The sequence below is a fragment of the Lissotriton vulgaris genome, chromosome 2_1 (genome assembly GCF_964263255.1).
Source record: "Lissotriton vulgaris chromosome 2_1, aLisVul1.2, whole genome shotgun sequence".
Classification (NCBI taxonomy): domain Eukaryota; kingdom Metazoa; phylum Chordata; class Amphibia; order Caudata; family Salamandridae; genus Lissotriton; species Lissotriton vulgaris.
The window spans coordinates 1,721,549,055-1,721,573,860 of NC_141687.1; positions in this window are offsets into that span (position 1 = coordinate 1,721,549,055).

Below are 24,806 nucleotides of genomic sequence, written 5' to 3' on the forward strand. Positions count from 1 at the left end.
ACGTCTTGCTTTAGACGTCCTTCTAGCTAAAGAGGGAGGAGTCTGTAAACTTTTAAAGGTTCAAGATAGTTGCACTTATATACCAGACAACAGCAAAGATCTGGAGAAATATATAAGCAACATTACTGAGATTCATCATGAGATTGAGGACTTGACTGAAGAAACAGTGTGGGAGAAGATTGGAAATGGTTTTGGTAAGTTTGGAAGTTGGTTTGCGAATCTTGAGAAAGGTATTCTTGGTTACATTTTGAAGCCCACAATAATAGCGGTGTGCTGTGTGATTGAATCGTGGGGATTGGTTAGAGCGTACAAGTGGTACAAGTCAAGCCGACTGGAAAGATCGATGATAATGCAGGAGAGGAGGATGGAGAGACTGCAGGACCGTCAATATCAAAGTTTGAAGAACATGGAGTTGCTCAGAAGAGGGAGACTGGCAACAAGCTGTTTGTAAATCGGTTCTTCCCTAAGGGTGGAGTAGAGTGTGATGACACGGGTCATCAAAGGGGGGAACTGAGAGAGCGTCATCTAGGGGTGCACCATAATCCCGAGTAGTCAGAACCCATATATTTAGAGGGTCTACTTATGTAGTATAGACTTATAATGTTAGGCTGAGAATCAGCACGATATGTAGTGATGTGGTTATTAATTAAAGACTAATGTAGTGTTCTAATCAAAATGTTGTGTTGCCTAATGTAGAAGTATAATCATATGTGAAATGTCGTATTACTGATTTAATGCTTTTGAAATGTATACGTGCTTATTAAGGAGTGAATTAATATAGGCTTCTAATATGAAAGGTAGTGCTTACATTGAAAGCAGGATTAATACTCCATAGTGGTGAAATGTAATGTCATGTTGTATTAGAAATGCCTTTAAACGTGCAAAGGCCTGGGACATGTTAAAGCCAGTAGAGGCCTAATTGTATTTTCTTTTGTTGGCTTTAGTCGAGAAGGAAAGATTTTTTTATCTCTTTGGTGAAGAAGCTGTCCTCAGCAAAATGTTGAATTGTAACTTCGAATGCTTGTAGAGATGTTCCCATGTATTTCACATTGCAGGTGCAAGGCCACAAGGCTCGTTAGGTAGAAGAGTCCATTGTTTAGGAGTTAGGATAGTAGGCGCGAATGGAGAAAAGCTGTCAAAGAATTTAGGAGTACAACATTTGGCGAGGAAGGTGCCTGGGAATCAAGGACACACCAACGGACGCTAGATGGAAAAGTGCCATACTGGAAAAATCCGAAGATCTTCACCTGCCAGAGGGTTGTACCACTGGGCGTGTCGACTGTTTTGGGGATTTTGTATTAGGGACAGCTCCCGAGGGTGGAGAGCAGATCTTAGTCAGGGAACGGACAGAGCAGGATGTAGAAAGCTGTAGAGAGAGAGTATTGGGAAACTTAGGGCAGAGTGGGGTGTAAGAAGGAGCAGCTTAGAACGAGCTCAACAGTTAGACTATTTGCCTGAAGAAAGTGAATGTACTTCTTTGGAAGACTTCACCGCTGACACCTTTACACTTGTCTGATGGGAATGTTATGTAGGGATGTCACCTTAGAATAGTGTAGGGACAGACTAATCACTTTCATTTTCCTTTTTGTAAATGCAGTCCAAACTTCAATCTGGGACTGTTCTTGGTTGCCTAATGTTACTCGAATTGACTTTGCTGTTTTTTCTGAGTTGTCTGAGAATCTTGCGTAGAATTATGTTTGTACTAGTGCCATTTAATTTTCTGAACCTCTTGCTGAGATGTTTGTATGTCAAACTATTTTTGGCTCTGTAATAAACCTTTGAAACTTAAGTTCGTAGTCAGTGGTCCTCTGAGTTTAATTTGGATTTGATGGTGAAGTTGTTCAAAGCGATTGTAAATGTTCCCTTTATTCTTCTAGAACAGGGAAAATGGTCCAGTCGACCTGGTTTGAGATTCTATAGATGAGCAAGAAAATCTAGATGAAAATCCCAGCTTACCCAATATATAAAAAAATAATGTTAAGTGAATTACATAATAAAATTAACTTACATTTTTTTTTAAATGTAAAATACATTTTAACAAAAATAATAAATAAATGTAATAAAACAATGTTTACATACATATATAAAAAGTAATATATAAACGTATATTTACTTTTAAACAATTGATTCATTAATATTTTTTATTTATTTTAAATTGGTATAAATATGTCAACATTTACATTTATATATATATATATATATATATATATATATATATATATATATATATATATATACATACACACACACACACACACATATACACCTATAACATTAAATCTAATAAAAAATATTACATTAGAAATTAAAACATTAAAATATTTTATAATTTTTAAACTTACATTTTGCACTACATTTAGTGCAACAGTTGGAAAAGTGTTGGATAGCGTAGGGGTACAAATGACTATTCCCACTCCAGAGAGTGCAACAGTAGGGAAAGTGTCAGATAGCGTAGGGGTAAAAATTACTATTCCCTTTCCAATTACTGCAACATTAGGGAAAGTGTTGGATAGCTGAGGAGTACAAATTACTATTCCCACTCCAGTGAGTGCAACAGTAGAGAAAGTGCTGGATAGCAGAGAAGTAAAAATTACTATTCCCACTCCAGTGAGTACAACGTCCCACTCCAGTGAATGCAACAGTAAGGAAAGTGTTGGATAGCGGAGGGAAAAAATGTACTATTCCCATTCCAGTAAGTGCCACAGTAGGGAAAATGTTGGATAGCGGAGGGGGAAAATTTACTATTCCCACTCCAGTGTGTGCAACAGTAGGGAAAGTGTTGGATAGCGGAGGGGTAAAAATTACTATTCCCACACCAGTGAGTGCAACAGTAGAGAAAGTGTTGGACAGCGGAGAGGTAAAAATTACTATTCCCACTCCAGTGAGTATAACAGTAGGAAAAGTGTTGGATAGCCGAGTGGTAAAAATTACTATTCCCACTCCAGTGAATGCAACAGTAGGGAAATTGTTGGATAGCAGAGAGGTGAAAATTACTATTCCCATTCCAGTGAGTACAACAGTCCCACTCTAGTGAATGCAACAGTAACGATATTATTGGATAGCGGAGGGGAAAAATGTACTATTCCCACTCCAGTGAGTGCAACAGTAGGGAAAATGTTGGATAGCAGAGGGGGGAAATTTACTATTTCCACTCCAGTGTGTGCAACAGTAGGAAAAGTGTTGGATAGCGGAGGGGTAAAAATTACAATTCCCACACCAGAGAGTGCAACAGTAGAGAAAGTGTTGGATAGCGGAGAGGTAAAGATTACTATTCCCACTCCAGTGAATGCAACCGTAGGGAAAGTGTTGGATAGGAAAGAGGTGAAAATTACTATTCCCATTCCAGTGAGTACAACAGTCCCACTCTTGTGAATGCAACAGTAACGATATTATTGGATAGCGGAGGGGAAAAATGTACTATTCCCACTCCAGTGAGTGCAACAGTAGGGAAAATGTTGGATAGCAGAGGGGGGAAATTTACTATTTCCACTCCAGTGTGTGCAACAGTGGGAAAGGTGTTGGATAGCGGAGGGGTAAAAATTACAATTCCCACACCAGAGAGTGCAACAGTAGAGAAAGTGTTGGATAGCAACAGGTAAGAGAGGTAAAGATTACTATTCCCACTCCAGTGAGTATAACAATAGGATAGTTGAGGGGTAATAATTACTGTTCCCACTCTAGTGAATGCAACAGTAGGGAAATTGTTGAACAGAGGAGGGGAAATATTTACTATTCCCACTCGATTGAGTGCAATAGTAGGGAAAATGTTGGATAGTGAAGGGGTAAAAATGACTATTCCCACTCCAGTGAGTGCAACAGTAGGGAAACTGTTGGATAGCATAGGGGAAAAATGTACTATTACCACTCCCGTGAGTCAAAAGTAGGGAAAGTGTTGGATAGCTAAGGGGTAAAAAGTACTATTCCTACACCAGTGAGTGCACTATTAGGGAAAGTGTTGGATAGCGCAAATGTAAAAATTACTATTCCCACTCCAGTGAGTGCAACAGTAGGGAAAGTGATGGATAGCAGAGGGGTACAAATTACTATTCCAACTCCAGTGTGTGCAACAGTAGGGAAAGCGTTGGATAGTGGAGGGGTATAAATTACTATTCCCACTCCACTGGGTTCAACAGTAGGGAAAGTGTTGGCTAGTGAAGATGTAAAAATTACTATTCCCACTCCAGTGAGTGCAACAGTAGGGAAAGTGGAGTGGCACAAATTACTATTCCAACTCCAGTGAGTGCAACAGTAGGGAAATTGTTGGATAGCGGAGGGGTAAAAATTACTATTCCCACTCCTGTGAGGGCAACAGTAGGGAAAGTGTTCGATGGTGCAATGTAAAAATTTGTATTCGCACTCTATTGAGTGCAACAGTAGGGAAAATGTTGGATAGCGTATAGGTACAAAATACTATTCCCACTCCAGTGAGTGCAACAGAAGGGAAAGTGTTGGATAGCAGATGGGAAAAAAATACTATTCCCACTCCAATTACTGCAACATTAGGGAAAGTTTTGGATAGCGTAGGGGTAAAAATGACTATTCCCATTCCAATTACTGCAACATTAGGGAAAGTGTTGGATAGCTGAGAAATGCAAATTACTATTCCCACTCCAGTGAGTTCAACAGTAGGGAAAGTGTTGGATAGCAGAGAGGTAAATATTACTATTCCCACTCCAGTGTGTGCAACATTAGGGAAAGTGTTGAATAGCGGAGGAGTAAAAATTACTATTCCCACACCAGTGAGTGCAACAGTAGAGAAAGTGTTGGATAGCGGAGAGGTAAAAATTTCTATTCCCACTCCAGTGAATGCAACAGGAGGGAAATTTCTGGATAGCGGAGGGGAAAAAATTACTATTCCCACTCCAGTGAGTGCAACAGAAGGGTAAGTGTGTGATAGCGGATGGGCAAAATTACTATTCCCACTCCAGTGAGTGCAACAGTAGGGAAGGTGTTGGGTAGCATGGGGTAAAAATTAACTATTCCCACTACAGTGAGTGAAAAAGTAGGGAAAGCACTGGATTGCAGAGAGGTAAAAATTACTATTCCCACTCCAGTGAGTGCAACAGTCCCACTCCAGTGAATGCAACAGTAAAGAAAGTGTTGGAGAGTGGATGGGTACAAATTATTATTCCAACTCCAATGAGTGCAATAGTAGGGAAATTGTTGGATAGCGGAGGGGTGTAAATTACTATTCCCACTCCAGTGACTGCAACAGTAGGGAAAGTATTGGATAGCGCAAATGTAAAAATAACTATTCCCACTCCAGGCAGTGCAACAGTAGGGAAAGGGTTGGATAGCGGAGAGGTACAAATTACTAGTCCCACTCCTGTAAGTGCACCAGTAGGGAAAGTGCTGCATAGCAGAGGGTTAAAAATGTATATTCCCACTGAAGGAAATATAAAATTATTAACAAACAAAATATAAACTACAATATAAAAAATGTTAAAATCAAAAAAAGAAAACGTGTATAGGAAAAAAAAAATTCAAAAGATAGAAACATATTATAATGGTAAAATAATTACCTGCAAACATTATTTTATACAAATTTAAAAAACTATTTTTCAAACAAATAACTATAGGGCACATGCATTAACAAAAATATCGATCGCAAAAGGGCCGATTCGCAGAATCGGACCCTTTGCGAGCGGTATTTAGGCAATTGGGATGCATTAACCCAAAACCCATGTGCAATATAGGCAATCACAAATTTTGCGAATACCTATATTGCAAATGCTTTTAGGGAATCGCAAATTACGATTCCCTATTTGGGATGCATCCATGCCTTTCCTAAAGGCGTCTTTGCATTTGGGAAATGCTAATTAACATCAACTGCAAGTTAATGGTAATTTGTAAAAACTCACAAAAGTTAATTTTTCAAAGTGACATGTGGTGCACACATATGCCCTTAGGGCATATGTGTGCACCACATTAGCATACATGCCAAATTTGGGGTGCATCAGGGTGGCCTTTAAGGCCCCCTAGCACATTTCAAATTGCGTTTGCAATTTGCGAGTTCCTATTTGGTATTCGCAAATTGCGAATGGCTTCTCATTCATTCCTCCGGGCCTCTAGGCCACTAGGAAGGAATGAGAAGGCATTCCTTAATTGTTAAATAAAAGTGATATTTTTTATTTCCTACCCTAGAACACCGCACAATTCACAACACACATCTAAATTTCTAAAAAAGTGTTCCTCCATAATTAACATATTAATTATCAAATAAAAAAATATTATTAATTAAAAAACCAAATTAAAACAGTTAAAAATGAATTTCCTCACCAAACATTACCCCTATAAAACCAAAATCCACAAACAAAATAAAAATAAACAATTATCATAAATATTTATCAATTATTGAATGAATAATAATGAGAAACTCATTATTAATTATTAAAACACAAAATACTTTCCACCCTCTAACCCAATAAATACAACACACCTAAAAATAATCATACAATTTCCATAACTAATTTTACAGTATTAAATTATTATCAATTAACAACAACTTTTTAATTAATTAAAAATAATGTACTTCCCAACCTTTACCACTATAAACCCCACAACTCACATCTCAAATATATTACCCAATTGCCATATTTAATTTTTGTTAATTAATTACCATTATTTAACAATTATTTATTACTTAACTATAATTAAATTACTTCCCACCCAATTCCCCTATAAACCCACAAGCCACTCCTAAAAAAATACACAGTTTAGCCTAAACAGATATCTCCTGAGGCGGAAGCCGGGAGGAACGCTCGCTCATTTTTAAGCAATTTGAATATCTAAACTGTTGTTTTTACCTGTTGTTGCACATTCTCCTGAGCACTCCCCCTCCTTAAGACTCGCTCGAACACACCCCGCGCAGCCGATCTAAACGCTGCCGCGGGTCAGATCAACAATTTGCCGCCATCAGCCGGGAAGCGAGGCCATGCCCACTGCCCTGAGGCCACGCCCCCCTGGTAGCTATATAAGCCGCCCTGGTCTCAAAGCCCGCATTAGCCTAAACAGATATCTCCTGAGGCGGAAGGCGGGAGGAACGCTCGCTCATTTTTAAGCAATTTGAATACCTAAACTGTTGTTTTTACCTGTTGTTGCACATTCTCCTGAGCACTCCCCCTCCTTAAGACTCGCTGGAACACACCCCGCGCAGCCGATCTAAACGCTGCCGCGGGTCAGATAAACAATTTGCCGCGATCAGCCGGGAAGCGAGGCCACGCCCATTGCCCTGAGTCCACGCCCCACCTGGTAGCTATATAAGCTGCGCTGGTCTCAAAGCCCGCATTAGCCTACACAGATATCTCCTGAGGTGGAAGCCGGGAGGAACGCTCGCTCATTTTTAAGCAATTTGAATACCTAAACTGTTGTTTTTACCTGTTTTTGCACATTCTCCTGAGCACTCCCCCTCCTTAAGACTCGCTCGAACACACCCCGCGCAGCCGATCTAAACGCTTCCGCGGGTCAGATCAACAATTTGCCGCCAGCAGCCGGGAAGCAAGGCCACGCCCACTGCCCTGAGGCCATGCCCCCCTGGTAGCTATATAAGCCGCGCTGTTCTCAAAGCCCGTATTAGCCTAAACAGATATCTCCTGAGGTGGAAGCCGGGAGGAACGCTCGCTCATTTTTAAGCAATTTGAATACCTAAACTGTTGTTTTTACTTGTTGTTGCACATTCTCCTGAGCACTCCCCCTCCTTAAGACTCGCTCGAACACACCCCGCGCAGCCGTTCTAAACGCTGCCGCGGGCCAGATCAACAATTTGCCGCCGGGGGCGAAAGAAGGGGGTTCCCCAATGGGCTTCTTGTTGGATGCAGGCGGGTCGAGGGGGGAGAAAGACTGAACAAAGAACAAAGAACGTACCCCGCCAGTTGATGATGTGGTCCCAAATCTGGGATCCCAATATATGTGGGGTGATAAACCTAGAAGTTGGCACTGCACATTACAAGATTAACATGATTCAAATATTTGCACGAGAAAGTTTTTAGCAAATATATAAGTATTTTTATTTTAGTGTAGAAAGCATTTATATACATCTATAACACATGATTATCTTACAAATATTGCACAATACACATAGTCAATTTGGAAAAAGATAAAAGTGACAAAATTGCATTCTTCCTTCGAACCTACCCAGTAACATTTCATGCTTCAATCATACTATCATTCCTTCAGTTTTTCAAAGCCTAATCCTACCTAAAGTTCAGACATTCCACTCTCATTCTTCAATCCATATAAATTGTTCTGTTGTATGCCACACAGAGATGGTAGATATGTGGCATAGAGCAGAGTATTGTTCCAGACAATTGATCTTATCACGGCACCTAATTGGTACTACATAGTATGCCGTATTTCTGGAGCCACGAGCCTCGTGGCTCCAGAAATACGGCATACTATGTAGTACCAATTAGGTGCCATTGATAAGATCAATTGTCTGGAACAATACTCTGCTCTATGCCACATATCTACCATCTCTGTGTGGCATACAACAGAACAATTTATATGGATTGAAGAATGAGAGTGGAATGTCTGAACTTTAGGTAGGATTAGGCTTTGAAAAACTGAAAGAATGATAGTATGATTGAAGCATGAAATGTTACTGGGTAGGTTCGAAGGAAGAATGCAATTTTGTCACTTTTATCTTTTTCCAAATTGACTATGTGTATTGTGCAATATTTGTAAGATAATCATGTGTTATAGATGTATATAAATGCTTTCTACACTAAAATAAAAATACTTATATATTTGCTAAAAACTTTCTCGTGCAAATATTTGAATCATGTTAATCTTGTAATGTGCAGTGCCAACTTCTAGGTTTATCACCCCACATATATTGGGATCCCAGATTTGGGACCACATCATCAACTGGCGGGGTACGTTCTTTGTTCTTTGTTCAACAATTTGCCGCCATCTGCTGGGAAGAGAGGCCACACCCACTGCCCTGAGGCCACAACCCCCTCCTCCCCCCAAAAGGATGTGTCTCGGCCAGACTCGCAGCGGACGCGCGCTGCGGGTGCGCCAAAGGTAAGCCCGTCCGCGCCAGGATGGGCCATGGGCCCAGTCCCCCTGCACCTCTCAGCTCGTCACCCCTCAGTTACTCTGCAAGCACACTTCGGCAACTCGCGATGAGTGCCCCTGACCCCTGCCTCCATTCAATCTCACCCGAAGAGCATCAGAACAAATGCAACCATTGCTCATACAGACTCACCCCCCACTCCTCCCCCAAAGTTAGCACAATCAAAACGGCCCTGCTCAACTGCAGATCCCTCCCCAAACACAGCACCGAGATCAACCTTCTAATACTGAACAACGATATCAAAGTGCTGTTCCTTACGGAAACCTGGATCAACTCAGCATCAGACCCAGACATAGTCCACGCCTTACCCCCGGGCTACCTAATTAAACACCTAGACAGACCTCTAGGGTCAGGAGGCGGCATAGCAATTATCACCAAAGCTCACCACTCCTGCCAACTCAAAGACAGCCCAATCCTCGACTGCGAAAACATTCACTTCTCCATACATCTTTCCCCGGAGAAAACTCTGTTGGGACTTCTGATCTACCGACCCCCGGGCCCACTTGGACAGTTCCCTAACTCACTGGTGGACACAGCCACCTCCCTAGCCTGTCTTTCCTCCGACTTCACAGTGCTAGGAGATCTTAACATTCACTTTGATGACCCAGAGAACAAAATAGCTGGAGACCTCAAAGAAGATCTAGCCGCACTCAGCCTCTTCTTGAAACATTTTCAACCCACCAACAATAAAGGCCATCTCTTGGACCCTATCTTCTCTAACATCCCGGAACTCACCACATCATCACCCCTGCCCACCCCCTGGACAGATCACCACCTGATTCTCCTCAAACTCCCAATCTCCACGAACCCACTCACAGCCTTCCACCCCAAGCACCTTCTCGCCCGTGGCACAATCTAGACACGGATGCTTGGACCAGCCAGCTGATAGCCTCCACCCCCACCTTGGACCCGGACCCCTCACTAGCAGATACCCAAATTCGATCCTGGATAGAAACAGCCCTAGACTAGGTCCTCCCCTTCAAACACCTCCCCAGTAAGAGGGGATCATTCAAGTCACCCTGATTTACTCCGGAACTGCGTGAACTACGTAAAAAATGCAAAAAACTCGAACGTCTCTGGAGGAAAGATTGGGCCTCAAACAGCAAAGAAACTTATAAATCATCCATGAAACAATATAAAACCCTTATAAAAAATACGCAAGCTGCCTATTTCGAAGGGAAAATTCTAGCTGCAGCCAACCCCTCCAAGGAGACCTACCGTATAGTACGGTTACTTATGAAAGTCCCCGAACCTCAGCCGACCGCGTATCCCACCGGCGCCAGATGCACCCAACCCGCCGAGTTCTTCTCATCCAAAATCCTCAAGATCCTAAAGACCTTCCCCCAGCTCCACCCCCCAACCGACCCTCCAGCTTGGCCCATCGACCAAGGCGCCCCCCTTCTGGATGCCTTCCTCCCCATTTCCATCGAGAGGTTGGTGGCCACCCTCAATCATGTGAAGAGTGGGTCCCCGGACGACCCAGCTCCCATGAGTAAACTGAAATTAGTAGCCCCTACAATATCCCCCCTCCTAACCAAGATGATAAATGCCTCCATCTCCCGAGGGACAGTCCCCGCCAACTGGAAAAGTGCGATAGTACGGGCACTCCTCAAGAAACCCCACCTAGACCCCACGGATCCCTCAAACTTTAGACCCATCTCCCTCCTCCCAGGCATCAGCAAATTGGCAGAAAAAATTGTGAACGAACAGCTATCAACATTTTTAGAGACCAACAACCTCCTTTGCCACTCCCAGACAGGGTTCAGACCAGGACAGGGGACTGACACCGCCCTCCTGGCCGTGACTGAGGAGACTAGATCCATCTTGGTTGCAGGGGGATCAGTGGCAGTGATCCTCCTGGACCTGAGCACCGCCTTCGACATGGTGGACCACACCATCCTCCTCCACCGTCTCCAAAAAACTGGAATCACTGGGACCGCCCTGGCCTGGTTAAAATAATTTTTGCCTTTTCTTTTTTTTATTTTTTTATTTTTGAAAACCTTTATTTGAGAAAATGGATGCATACAAATACGGGCCTACAACCCGGGTGCTGGCCACGGAGCAAAACTGGAAAGCACCATCACCAATTAAAGGCACAGAGTGGTTAGACGATATTACCCAGCGCTGCAAGTCAGTATTATCAGCTAACTAGAACCACTCGACACAGGATTAGAGGAGGTTAATTTTATATATTTAAAGAATAAAGGATCGGTCGTATAGATAGCAACCTGGAGTACATGGCGGGGAATAATCCAACTGTTTCGTTGCAGTACAACAGAAGAGCAGTAGTCAGAAAGGTCCATAGCATGCAAAAGATAGGTCCGTTTATAATTCCTCAGTGGTAGTGTCCACGCCCAACCACATGTACCCAGAGACTAACTGAACAGCAGTTCTGCAGTAATAAAACCCATCAGGGAAACAGATAGGCTGCAATCACTATACATCCCAACCCCAGAAATAAGAAAACGAGAAAACCAAAGAAGAAAAGAAGTAGGGGGACTCCACGTTATTGTACCCGCCCCTCAATGATAATGGCGAGCAATAATACAAATAGCGAACGTGCTTGGGGGCGGAGCAACAAATCAGGAGAAACAGTGCCATGAGTATCATGTGTCGTAAAATACATATTCCTCCCCTCACTGTAACTCAACCCACGGGGTTACAAACAGTCGTGGAGACCCAAGGAAAGGATACAAAAGAGCCATAGAAACAAAGAACTACCTAATAGACCCTACTCCACCCATCCCACCCTGCACCCCTGCAGAAGGCTACGGCGTACCCCCCCCAGCAGCGTGCCTGTCGCCCTAATGATGAACCCGAAATATAGAAAAAGAGAATATAGGGAAACGGAAAAGGAAAGGGAGAAAGAAGAAAGAATCTGGGGAGAGGAACCAGTAGCAAATGGTACGGCCCCCGCCCCCCGCCCACTTACCCTGTGAGTAATACCCAAAACGAAACTGGCAAGTGTTCAGCCACACGCAAATACGAAGGAATCAACAAAGTATCACAATGTAAGGCAGTCCATAACTCCATATACCAATCAGTAGTCCTCCGAAATGAACCGGGTTCATCCTAGTCCCTTCTTGGCCAGTGTCGCTATGTACGTAGATCCAGTAGGCATAGGACATGACGATGAAGAAAGGCCATGGAAAAATTGCTGGAGTATCAACGGAAACAGCCAATAGGACCCCCTCTCACGCGGGCAATGCAGATACTGTTCACAGCAGCCGTACATACCAATGTCAATGGACTTCAGCGGTTCCACCCGTTCATGAGTAGGACCATCGCCACCCCAGCCAGGAAGCGGGGAACAATCAACGACCGCACCGTACCCATCCGCGTCCTCAAAAGCTGGCCCGGGAGGAATGGCGGCCATTACTTCCCTCTGCACGCAGGAATCCCGGACCAGGGCCGACCTCCAGGACCTCAAAGCTTGCAGGACGTCGCCCACCGTGGGTTCGAGCTCACCGGTACAGGCCAGGAGGAGTGAAAGGGCAGGAAATCGGCGTCCCGGGGCCCTACACGGAAGATGGCAGCAACCGCCATTTTGCAACAATTACCCCGTCCCTCCAGATTCGTCTCCACGGGTGAGCTCAATAGCAGAACCCCGGCGGGACCCCCCTCAAGCGCACAAGCAGCACCAACAGAGCTGAAATAGTGGTTACAAGGGAGGGGGACCCGCCGGTGACACCGCTCCACCAAAGTCCTTCTTCGCCACCAAGTGAAGGAGCCCGATACGGCAACAAAGGGGGGAGCCACCAGACACGGCGTCCCCACCCCACGACTTGCCGCACACCACCTCTGGAGCACCGGACGAGTGTCCCAGGCGCGTTCATGTGCCTCCGGGCTCTTCGCACATCGGCATCTTCCGGCCGGCCCCAGACCTCCACCCGAGGCCGCCGCCGACACTGTCTCGCCGGCAACTCGCTAAGGGCGAGGCCCCGGTCTCAGCCCCGGGAAGGCCGCACTTTCCGGGAGGGCACCGCTGTGGATCCACCGAACACCGGACCCACCGGGATGGATGGTAAGTTACTGCAAAGCTCTCCATATAAGTTGTTGTCCGTTTTGGGCAGGATAATCGACAGGATATTAGATTTCAGGCAGGTAGGGCGGCGGAGCCGAGCTAACGTGCGGCCATCTCGTTGTCGAGCTTCAATTTTTGCCTTTTCTGACTGTGAGGAGCCCTGCTGTCCGTTGTTTCGCCGTGGGAGGAGACTTTGGAACTCACAACTTGCCGCACCCGCTACACGCGGGTGCCGCTTTGCGGTTTTGGACTTTGGAGGGTGCCTTATTCACCTGGGCATCTGTGTTGTGTATGCTGTGGGGCGAGGGGGCCACGGAAAAGATCGCGCTGAACGCCAGCAGGGACTCGAACTACCAGGAGTCCCTGCTTGACCTGCAACAGCTGGTCCCGCGTTCGGCTGACAGCCCCGCCCACGGATACCGCACAGATAAAATCTCTTTGCTCCACTGACACAACGGGTATTGCTTTTGCCTTTGCTGACTGTGAGGAGCCCTGCTGTCCGTTGTTTTGCCGTGGCAGGAGACTTTGGAACTCACAACTTGCCGCACCCGCTACACGCGGGTGCCGCTTCGCGGTTTTGGACTTTGGAGGGCGCCTTATTCACCTGGGCATCTATGTTGTGTATGCTGTGGGGCGAGGGGCCACGGAAAAGATCGCGCTGAACGCCAGCATGGACTCGAACTACCAGGAGTCCCTGCTTGACCTGAAACAGCTGGTCCCACGTTCGGCTGACAGCCCCGCCCACGGATATCGCACGTGACATTTAATTGACACACACGCCTGCTGCGTGGGAGCGTCCCGAGAGAAGCCCGGGACAAGGGCGGGCCGTCTGTGGCCATCCGAGGCCAGCAAGGCTGGGCTGGGCCACCACCCTAATTCTTGCTGTACCGGTCTCTGGACTTTTACAGGTGAATGGGACTATTTTTACGTCCGTGTTAATTAGTTTGTTACGGGGATAGATAGGCCCGCCCAGTAAAATTGTCTTCCATTTTGTGTCTTAATAATGTCGCAATCTCTAGGGAAAGGAAGGAAGGCTGCACAAAGTATAACTGGGGGGAGTGTGACAGGGACTCTTGATAACTTTATCTTTAGAGCTGCATCTGTGCTGGCACCTGAAATTGCCCTCACAGAAAAGCGGTTGTCCCTTGAGCTCTTAAATACAAAACGGTCATCCCTGGGTATTATAAAAAATGCTAAAACTCCAGAAGGTCTGAGCCCAAAGAGGTTAAGTGGGACTGCACAGAGGAATATAAGTCCTGGGTCAGACGAGAGTAGGCTTGTATACTGCATGAATACCTCAGTGGATAGCATTTCTTCTCCAGAGGAACATCGCCCTATAGTATTAACAACCAAGAGGGCACCTGAGGTGTCTGAGTCCGTGAGACCTTTGGCCCTGTGTACTAATAAAATTGGGAAGAGGAAGAGGACGGGTGGCTGTCAAAAGGGCAGAAGATCGAAGGTCCCTAAAACCATAACAAATTCTAACAAAACCACCCCCCCTAAAGAAAAACCTCCTAAAACCAGACCAATCACCATAAAGGCAGCATCATCGAACTTAACACCTAACGTTATTACACATTCCTCTCCAGATGTTACATATGGGCCCAATTATTTAGCAGGATTACTACCCCAACTAGAACATCTACTCAAATCCTTTATGCTCCCACTCATAGAGAGACTAAAAACAATTAACTTGAACCTAGAGAAGTTGCAACAGGCAACTACGGAAAACACTCAAAAATTGGAAAGTGTTTTAGCCAGTGCAGATAGTGGGGCCATCAGTCCCTAAATACACCTTTTTCATCACAGCTTGCCCCCGACCCTCTTGTTGTTGAGCAAAGGACCAAACCTGCTAATGACCATCAGTTGAAAGAAGGTAGAGATAACATATTAGGGGCTCCAGGCAAATCACATATGGTAGGAAGGCTCACTAAGCAACCGCTAGATAATATCCCAGTAGCTATTCCATCCAGTAGTGTAGGTAACCCCCTCCCAATGTAACACATAGGAAAATGGTCAACCTTCCGGTCATTGATCTACCACCGGAATCTACCCCGTTGGTACTGGTCCTAGGTTGTGTTTCATCTCTTTTAGAAGGTACCAAAGAGGACTTTTTCCAACTTAAAAACAAGGTCACACACTGGCTGCACAGCAATACCGAGGAGGGGCATCTGGTCACGCAGGATATCATTATGGTTCGCCGGGTGTCTTGGATAGGTAGGTCCTGTAAATCTAGAAACGGCGACTGTGTAGTGGTAAATTTCAATAATCCAACCACACCAGAAAGGTTCTTTAGAGATGTGTTGAGAGGGGGTGCGACCAGGGGGCAGGGCATAGAGATACTGCCCCTAGGTTTCTTCTATAGGGCAACCATACATCCCCAACCCAATAATGGAAACGGAGGCCTTCACGTTAGGATTCCCCACTTCAGGGGTCAACAGAGAATGATGCAACCCATGTTAACACCGATGGGGGGGCCTTTTCGGGGAGGTTTGGAGTTTTCCATCGCCATATGTGGCTCTAAATCAATTTGCAGCCCTTTTAGGTCTTAATGAATGCGATTGACTGTGCGGCGACTATGTAACTTATTCTTCCCATATTAAACATCCCGCTTTCAACAATAACTACCTATTAAATAACTTAGTCTCTGAGTTCGTACCCCTAGCGGATACCTCTTATGATCCTGCTCATATTCCACCTGTGGGGGTCCAAGATAACATTTGTCCTGTTTTACCCGTGTTTGTTCATCCAGGAGAAATCTCGCAGGGCCTTGCTGAGACCTATCAAGATCATAATGTTCTCAGCTGGAATATAGCGGGGCTAGCAGGGAAAGTTAAAGGTCCCTCATGGGTTGGGTTTGTGGGTAAATTTGCGTTAATTTGCCTACAAGAAATGTGGATGGTTGACTGTGATGTATCGTTGGTAGGGTACAGAGCTTTCTTTGTTCCAGCGATCAGGGCAACTAGTGGTAGAGCTAAGGGAGGACTTGCAATTTTTGCATCACTGGCCTTACGATGCAGCATTGAGATCATTCACACAGCAAACAGAAATATTCAGGCTATCTCCCTGGGTCAAAAGGATAGATCACTTTTGGTGATACATTTTAATAATGCTATCAATAAGGCAGAGGGTTGTGGGCTGACAAAACTGAATAGCTTTGTCAAACTAGAATGCGGCTTTCATAGGAAGAATTTGCTCATTGCAGGACCTTTTAACATCCATCTGTGTGGCGACCCAAAGCTGATTGCCCAGGGGAAACAGGGCTGTTCATTGATATTGGGTCTCCATTTTGAGCCCACCAAACAGGGCAGTGTATTGAATACCATGCTTATTCTCGGCAATGAGTTTGGTAGTGCCATATAGCAGATTTAGGGAACCAACGTTCAAGGGACGGGCTGTGGGACCTACATAGACCACATATTAGCTTCTAGATCTATTTTTTCCCTACTGCAGGGTTTCTCTATTATCCCAAGCTTACACAGTGACCATAACCCTGTCTGTGTAACTATAGGAGGGTGTTTGATGAAGGTCAAAGAGAAAAGAAACACCAGTAACAACCTACAACCTACAGAGGGAGGGCGTCGCATCAAAATAGTGCCAGACAATACCGTCCACCTTCCATGATTCCCTGATGGTCGCCTGTGAGGCAGAATTTAATTGCTGCCTCAATCATGAGTCCTCATCAATTGGTATCTTAAAATCATTTGATGGTATAGCGTTTAAAGTAAACAAAATGTTACTGGCTCATGGTAAGACCAGTACACCCCGCGGACCAAAATGGTTCTGTCGCGTATGTTCTAAAGCAGCGAGTGATCTTAAGGCCGGGTTGAAAAAAGTCCCCAGAGATAGCGTTCTGATCTGTACCCTTAGAAAAAATTACAAAATGGCCTTGGCAACCCGCAAAGCAGTTGTTAAAAAAGATTTATTGAGGGAGCTTCTAGACCCAGTGACCCTATCCAGCAGTTCCAGATTTTGGAGCACCATTAATCGATCAACTTTTTTAGGGGAAGGGATCAGAGAGTTGGGCTCCAACATAACAGAGAACGAATGGGTGTGCCATTTTGTAGGAATATTTAAAAATACATCGAGCCAGCTAGTTCCTTCTGATAGTCCCACTAATAAGGAAAACCTGACGTTCTCGGTGAACGAAATGGAGGAGGGCATAGCTAATCTGTCTAACAATAAGGCACCAGGACCAGACGGCATTCCGCCGGACCTTTTTAAATCAAAACCCTAGTTCTGGGCTGGTATCCTGACTGCCGTGGGCAATGCCGCAGCCAAAGGGGGATGCCCTGCTTCTCTGGGTGTCTCGACGATTGTCCCTGTTCACAAAAACGGGGAACGTAACAGCACGTTGAACTACAGGCCAATCTCTTTGATTGACTGGGCGGAGGATAACAATATTATCTCAGATATCCAGTACGGGTTCCGCCCTGGACACTCCACCATGGCTCAGTGCTTAAACCTCTATTCCATCATAGGGAAGTACACCAAGGCTCGCTCGGGTTCCATCTACATGGCCTTTACGGACCTCTCATCCGCCTTCCATTGTGTCAATCGGGGAAGGCTCTGGTGGACCATGGAGGCCATGGGGGTGGAGCTTGCCCTGGTCGACTTCTTGAGGGACCTTCACAGAGACACCAAGGCCAACATCAGATATTCAAACAATCTAAAGGTGTCCAGGAACTTTGATATCGAAAGAGGGGACAGGCAGGGTGTGCATACTTGCCCCCTTCCTTTTTCATCTATATATTAATGATCTGGAAGGTCATTTGCTAGAAACTGGGGCTGACTTTCCATTTGTAGGCAAGCTAGGACTGCCCGTCTTGCTTTATGTGGATGAAGCAAGCAGTCCTCCTGGCACGAACACCCATAGGGCTTCAAACTTTACTTGACGCCTTCTATGGGTTTATGGAGAACCGCGATCTGTCTATAAACAACACCAAATCATACGTTATGAGGGCAGGTCCACGTCTTAAAAGAGAGCATTCCTTTGTGGTGAATGGAGTGAGGGTTCCAAACTGCACAACATTCTCCTACCCGGGCGTTTTGTTTGACTATCGGCTCAATTGGGCTGCACTCCTAAATAAAAAAAAAAGGGTCAGGTAACAAGGGCAAATGCAGCACTTTTTGGCTTTGCTGCCAAAATGGGTAATTGACCAGTGGCAGTAATGCTAAAAATTTATCAGGCTAAGTGCATATCCATAGCAAGCTATGGTAGTGATCTATGGGGATATTGCAACCTTGAGGGTCTTCAAGTGACAGAAAACAACTTCCTTAAACAACTATTGAGTGTCCCCAAGGGGACCGCAAACTTGTCTGTCCATGAGGATATGGGCATGCCCTACTTAAGCGACACCTTGGCATTACGCCCGCTTACCTTCTGGTTGCAATGTTGGCTTAACAAGCATTTACATCTTACACATAATATCCTTAAAGAGGCCCTCAATCTAAACCACATGAAAAATATACCCTGGTTCAAGTATTTAAAAACCTGTTTTTGTGAGTTGAGATGTCTAGACTTGTTTTTAAATCCTGAGGGTATTAATATACAGGATGTTGAGCGCATAAAACACACCTTCACCCAAATTAGGAAAATGGAAAGAGAAGAAAAAGAAATGTCTAAACCTTGCGTTGGGGCACATCTGATACTCAGTACTACTTTGGATATTGAGCCGTATCTCTTGTGGCCGTTGCCTGCATATGAGAGATTCCTTTTAACCAGGTTTAGATTTAACCTCTTTCATTATTTATTTGTAGTACCAAAGAGTGGTCATAAAGGGAGCGCGTTGGTATCCTGTGGCTGCGACTTTAAGTCTCCACAGGACTTGCTTCACTTTATGTTTTTATGTAAATATTATGAAATGTAAAGCAAGAAGGGGGTTGCTGAACTGTTCCTATGGAAAGTGAGGAATTAAATAAGACTGGCGTGACCGGAGGTGTGTATGTGACACCTTTGGGCATCCATTTTGTTGGATGTATTTGCCTCACACACCCAAAAGGGTGTCATGCTTCATCATAGGCGTTGCTCCTCGTCGGGGAGGCGGTGCAATCCCCGACTGGCTCACCTCGGAGAGGGGCCCTTTGGCGGAGATCTTTTGTATCCAACAGCCTATTGGTGAAGTGCGGGTGTGTGGGTGGGGCAGCAAGTTTCCTGGAGAAGTGACTTGAAATGTAGCAGGGGATGCTGGAGAAACACTTTATTCTGGGGGTCCCCCTACTGCAGTTAAAAACGTGAATCTAGCTCGCTAGGTAACAGCAGGTTAGGTAGCGTGACCCTAGAAGAGACTAGAAGGAGGATTGGTCGACATGTTTCTCGCATGGGGTTATTATCCCGCGATTCATCAGGACCTAGTGATGGTGAGAACTACATAAAAATGAACAAGAAAAAGAAGAAGAACAACATGCTGGTGTCATGTGTTTAGTGTGGGTATAGTTTACCTCTATGGTTAATCCTATGCCTACACGAGGGAGAAAAAGGAATAAAGGTTAACAGAATTACAATTCTCCTGTAAGCATATAAGGTCAGAGCCAGGGCATAAACATAGTACAGCATGGTAGCGGTGGTGTTGAACTACTAGCACGACTAAAACATGCCTGTGTTGTTGCAGCGTGCAGTGTAAAACTCGCACACACACTGTGTACGTGAAAAAAGTGTAGTAAAGAATCATTAAAAACAGTGATCTAAAAAACAGCAGCAGCAGTCTAGTAGAAATTACCATGCTTATCGGTGTGAGTGGCCAAACAGTGGTGATGATTCAAAGCTCGCTCCTAACTCACCTAATGGTCGGGGATTAATTACCACATGAGTGTTCGGCGGGTCAGTACATCGGGGTTGTACCTTTGGATTTGGCTGAAGGAGAAGATAAACCTATTAGCCATAGTAAACTCGAGTAATAACAAACCCCCGGAAAGGGTCAAGACAGGTTATCTCTGGAAGTGGGTTACAGGGACATCCAATGGTGTGTTGGAAGGGAATGCCTTACCTCAAACTTCCCATGTCCGTGCGAATTCACCTACCCATCACCGCCGAGCTCGAATAGGTAAAGAAGCTCAGTGGCATGCACTATTTATAGGTAGCCGCGTCATAGGACTGCGCCAGTGTCCGCCCCCTGGATGAATCACGTGGTAAGTTAGGTGATAGTGTCGGCCATGATGCAATGGTAAGATGATATCTGGAGTATTTGGCGAACTAGAGTTCGCTATACAATTTTAACAAATAGAAATGGTTAGGTAGGCCAGTAGGCACAAAGGAAGTGGTGAAGTAGTGGAGCTTACAGATTGAACTAAGAAGGTTAGCAACGACCGGGAGCAAATTTAGGTAATTGTTGTTAAATACCAACAACAGGGCGATCAGTGGCTGATTTACAGAGAGTGCCAAGGAATGTCCTCATTGAGGCCTTGTTTATCAGAAGAGAGGCGGTGAACCCACCTTTGCTCTTTCCGGAACAAGGCATTCTTGGGGCAGTTAGAACTGGATTCCAGCACTACCCACTTCAATGAGTCTGCGTTGTGATTGTTTTCCACATAGTGTTTACACATCTTGGTGTGATTTTTTTACAGCGGAAGTTGCTGCGGTGTTCGATGATGCGTGTTTTGATTGGGCGGGTTGTCATCCAAATATATTGTAAACCACAAGGGCATGTCAGCATGTAAATGCAATGGGAGGTGTTGCAATTAGTGTGGCCCCTGAGTTCCCAGTTGAACGTGTCAGAGAGTTGTATGGTTTTTTGAGGCGGTGTGTATCTACAGACCCCACAGGTGCCACATGGGTAATGGCCGGTGACGGGTGGTAGATGCCATAAGGTCTGCTGAGTGCCTTTCTTTGTAGTTTTGGGTCTGGTACTAATCAGGATATCTTTCACGTTCTGTGACCTTTTGAATGCGAATCTAGGCTGTTCAAGACTCATGTCGCCTGTGTTAAGGATACCCCAGTGGCGTTTGATTGTGTTTTTGATTTTGTTAGACAGGGGGGTGAAGGTGGTAACACAGGTGATTGGCTGGTTCTCGACTGGTGTTCTCTCCCGTCTTTCCAGTAGGGCTTCTCTGTTGTTGTTCCTGGCCCGTTTTTTTGCTTTGGCGACCTCACTTTTCGGGTAGCCTCTATCAAGTAGATTCCTAGATAGAATGGTGGATTCTTTTTTGTAGTCGGCTACATCACTACAATTGCGCCGGATCCGGAGAAATTGTCCGAATGGTAAGTTGGAGCGTAAAGCCCTCGGGTGATGGCTCTTGTAATGGAGTAGGCTGTTGCGGTCTGTAGGCTTTCTATACATGGTGGTGCTGAGTCTCCCCTCTTGCAGTCTTATTGTCAAGTCAAGGAAAGCAATCTCTTTTGCTGAGGAAGACATGGTGAAGTGTAAATAAGGGTTGAGTGTATTAACCCATTCAAAGAAAGCCTCGTGTGAAGTCGGTGGGCCCGTCCATAGGATCAGAATGTCGTCTATGAAACGCCTCCACATTTTGATGTTATCTAGAAAGGGGTTGGATTGATGATGTATATATTTATCTTCTAATTCAGCCATGTACAGACATGCCACTGAAGGGGCAAAAGTGCTGCCCATCGAAGTCCCTTGGGTCTGGTGAAAGTATTTCCCCTTGAACTCTAAGTAATTTTCAGTGAGTGCCAAAGTGGCGCATTCCATGATGAATGAAGGTGGAGTGTTCGAGTTCCAAGCTTCCAGCCCCAACCGTTCCTCTATTACTTCTAGTGTGGCCCTCTGTGGGATGTTGGTATAGAGGGCCTCCACATCTAGAGTAATCAGGAGGTCAATCTGTCCTATGTCCTGGAGGGAGTTCAGTAGGCGTAAGACATCAGTAGTGTCTTGGATGTAGGGGGGAATGCGTTTCACAAGTGGTTGCAAAAAGTGGTCACAAAATTGTGAGAGTGGTTCCAAGACGGAATCAATCCCTGACACAATAGGTCTCCCTGGTACTGGTCTGGTTCCTTTGTGGATCTTCGGCAGTATGTAAAAATATGGCACCCTAGGGTCTTTTTTCATAAGGAATTCTGCCTCTTTTTTACTGATCCATTGCTCGCATTCTGCACTCACCACCAAGCCTGTAATTGCGGTCTGCTAGCGTGGGGTTGGGTCACTAGGGATGGGTGTATAGTACCGTTGATCATTCAGTTGCCTGGTACACTCCAGTTCGTAGTCTACAGTGTTCATCAGGACTGTGGCACCTCCCTTGTCCGCTTGTTTAATAGTAATAAGGGGGTCTTCTGCCAGTGATTTTAACACATCCATCTCTTTCTGAGAGATGTTGGAGTGTTTTGTTTGTCGATCCAGCGTTTTGATTTCTTTGAGTACCGCTTGTTCGTATGTTAAGACTTCATTAGGAATCATCCCATTATGGGGTGTGAAAGTTGATGGGTTATGTAGGCCAGAGTCTTCTGTTGGTTCACAGGGCTTGCCTTCGAAGAAGGCCTTAAGTCTTATTTTCCTGAAAAAAGACTGGATTTCCCTGGTCTGTTGGAATAGGTCAATTCTGGGTGTAGGAACAAAACCAAGTCCTTTTTGAAGGACTTGTTCCTCGCTCTCTGTTAGGAGACGGTCTGAAAGATTAACCACTAGGCTCATTTTGGTCCTGATCGGTTCGTGCTCCTTGTGTCCATCCCCTGGGGGCGTGTGTCCTCCCATTGTACTTTCTTCTCTGGGACGCTGTCTCGCTTTCGCCCGCGCCCTCTGCCCCAACCTCTGCCTAAAAAAGGGGGGCGTGTAGAGCCTTGAGGTGCGAAGAAGGGTGGATATTGTGGAGCGAATGGTGGTTGAAACTGTGGGAATTGTGGGTATTGCCAAAATGGGGGGCCCATGGGCTGCCCTTGGTGAGGGAAATTCGGGAAATTCTGGAAGTTCTGTTGGCCACGTCCCCTCCCTCTTTTAGCCCTTGGTGGCATGTTGGGAGGGTCGTTTTCCCCGCTGCTGTCAGATCCACTATTTGAACCCCTTCTGGACGAGGTGGCACTCGAGTCTGAGTTGTATTTAGTTCCCGGGGGGACATAGTCATCCTTTAGGTAAGGATAGACCTTTTCTTTAGAAAACCTTTTTATATCTTTTTGCAGTTTTGCTACTATTTGGTTCATAAGGTATTCTTTATGCTCCGCCATTTCTTTATTTAACTCAGCCAGTTTGGTTTCAAAACCAGTGTTCTGAGCCGCGGTCTTCAAAGCAGCCTCCGCCGCTTGAATGCGGACTAGGAGCGCATCTGCTAAGCGTTTTGCAGTGTTCACGATGAGAATGAGGAGGTCATGGGTGCACTTCCAAGAGACCTGAGACCATTCGATTTTAAATTGTCCATCTTCCCAGAAGATTCTAGGGAAGTTCTTAACGATCAAGCCATTGGTAGCAATTTTGGCTTTGAAGTATTCAGCCATCATAGTCCCATGTATTGTTATTCTTATCCACTCCCGTTTAAGATCTGACAAGGATTGCCACTCAGTTGTGTTGCTCCCTGAAGCCTCTTCCATATCAATGCCAAAGAGCGATGGCGTTCTCATGATAGCTGCTGCATCTTCTTCACCGAAACTTAGTCCCTGACCTTCCATGTTGGCTGGGTCAAAGGGACGTATTCCTGGTCGAAGAGGGTCCTTCAAAGGAAGGATAGGAGAAAGGGGTGAGAAGGAAAGATTCAATACCCACTATGGGGTATAGATCGTGACTAACCAATGTGGTATAAAAGTCACTGAAGTGGGGGATATGAACAATCTAACCCGCCAGAAGGGTACTCCCATGGTTTGCACCGTGCAAAAGTAATCGTCAAGAAGAAGGGAGGGTGATCAATCGATCAAACTGGCATCAATTACCACTCAAGGAGGTGGAAGGTCCAGTATCAGCTTGTGCCCGTGTCAATTACAGGTAAAGCAAGAAGAGGGTTGCTGAACTGTTCCTATGGAAAGTGAGGAATTAAATAAGACTGGCGTGACCGGAGGTGTGTATGTGACACCTTTGGGCATCCATTTTGTTGGATGTATTTGCCTCACACACCCAAAAGGGTGTCATGCTTCATCATAGGCGTTGCTCCTCGTCGGGGAGGCGGTGCAATCCCCGACGGGCTCACCTCGGAGAGGGGCTCTTTGGCGGAGATCTTTTATATACAACAGCCTATTGGTGAAGTGCGGGTGTGTGGGTAGGGCAGCAAGTTTCCTGGAGAAGTGATTTAAAATGTAGCAGGGGGTGCCGGAAAAACACTTTATTCTGGGGGTCCCCCTACTGCAGTTAAAAACGTGAATCTAGCTCGCTAGGTAACGGCAGGTTCGGTAGCGTGACCCTAGAAGAGACTAGAAGGGCTTCTCTGTTGTTGTTCCTGGCCCCTTTTTTTGCTTTGGCGACCTCACTTTTCGGGTAGCCTCTATCAAGTTGATTCCTAGATAGAATGGTGGATTCTTTTTTGTAGTCGGCTACATCACTACAATTGCGCCGGATCCGGAGAAATTGTCCGAATGGTAAGTTGGAGCGTAAAGCCCTCGGGTGATGGCTCTTGTAATGGAGTAGGCTGTTGCGGTCTGTAGGCTTTCTATACATGGTGGTGCTGAGTCTCCCCTCTTGATTCTTTACTACACTTTTTTCACGTACACAGTGTGTGTGTGAGTTTTACACTGCACGCTGCAACAACACAGGCATGTTTTAGTCGTGCTAGTAGTTCAACACCACCGCTAACATGCTGTACTATGTTTATGCCCTGGCTCTGACCTTATATGCTTACAGG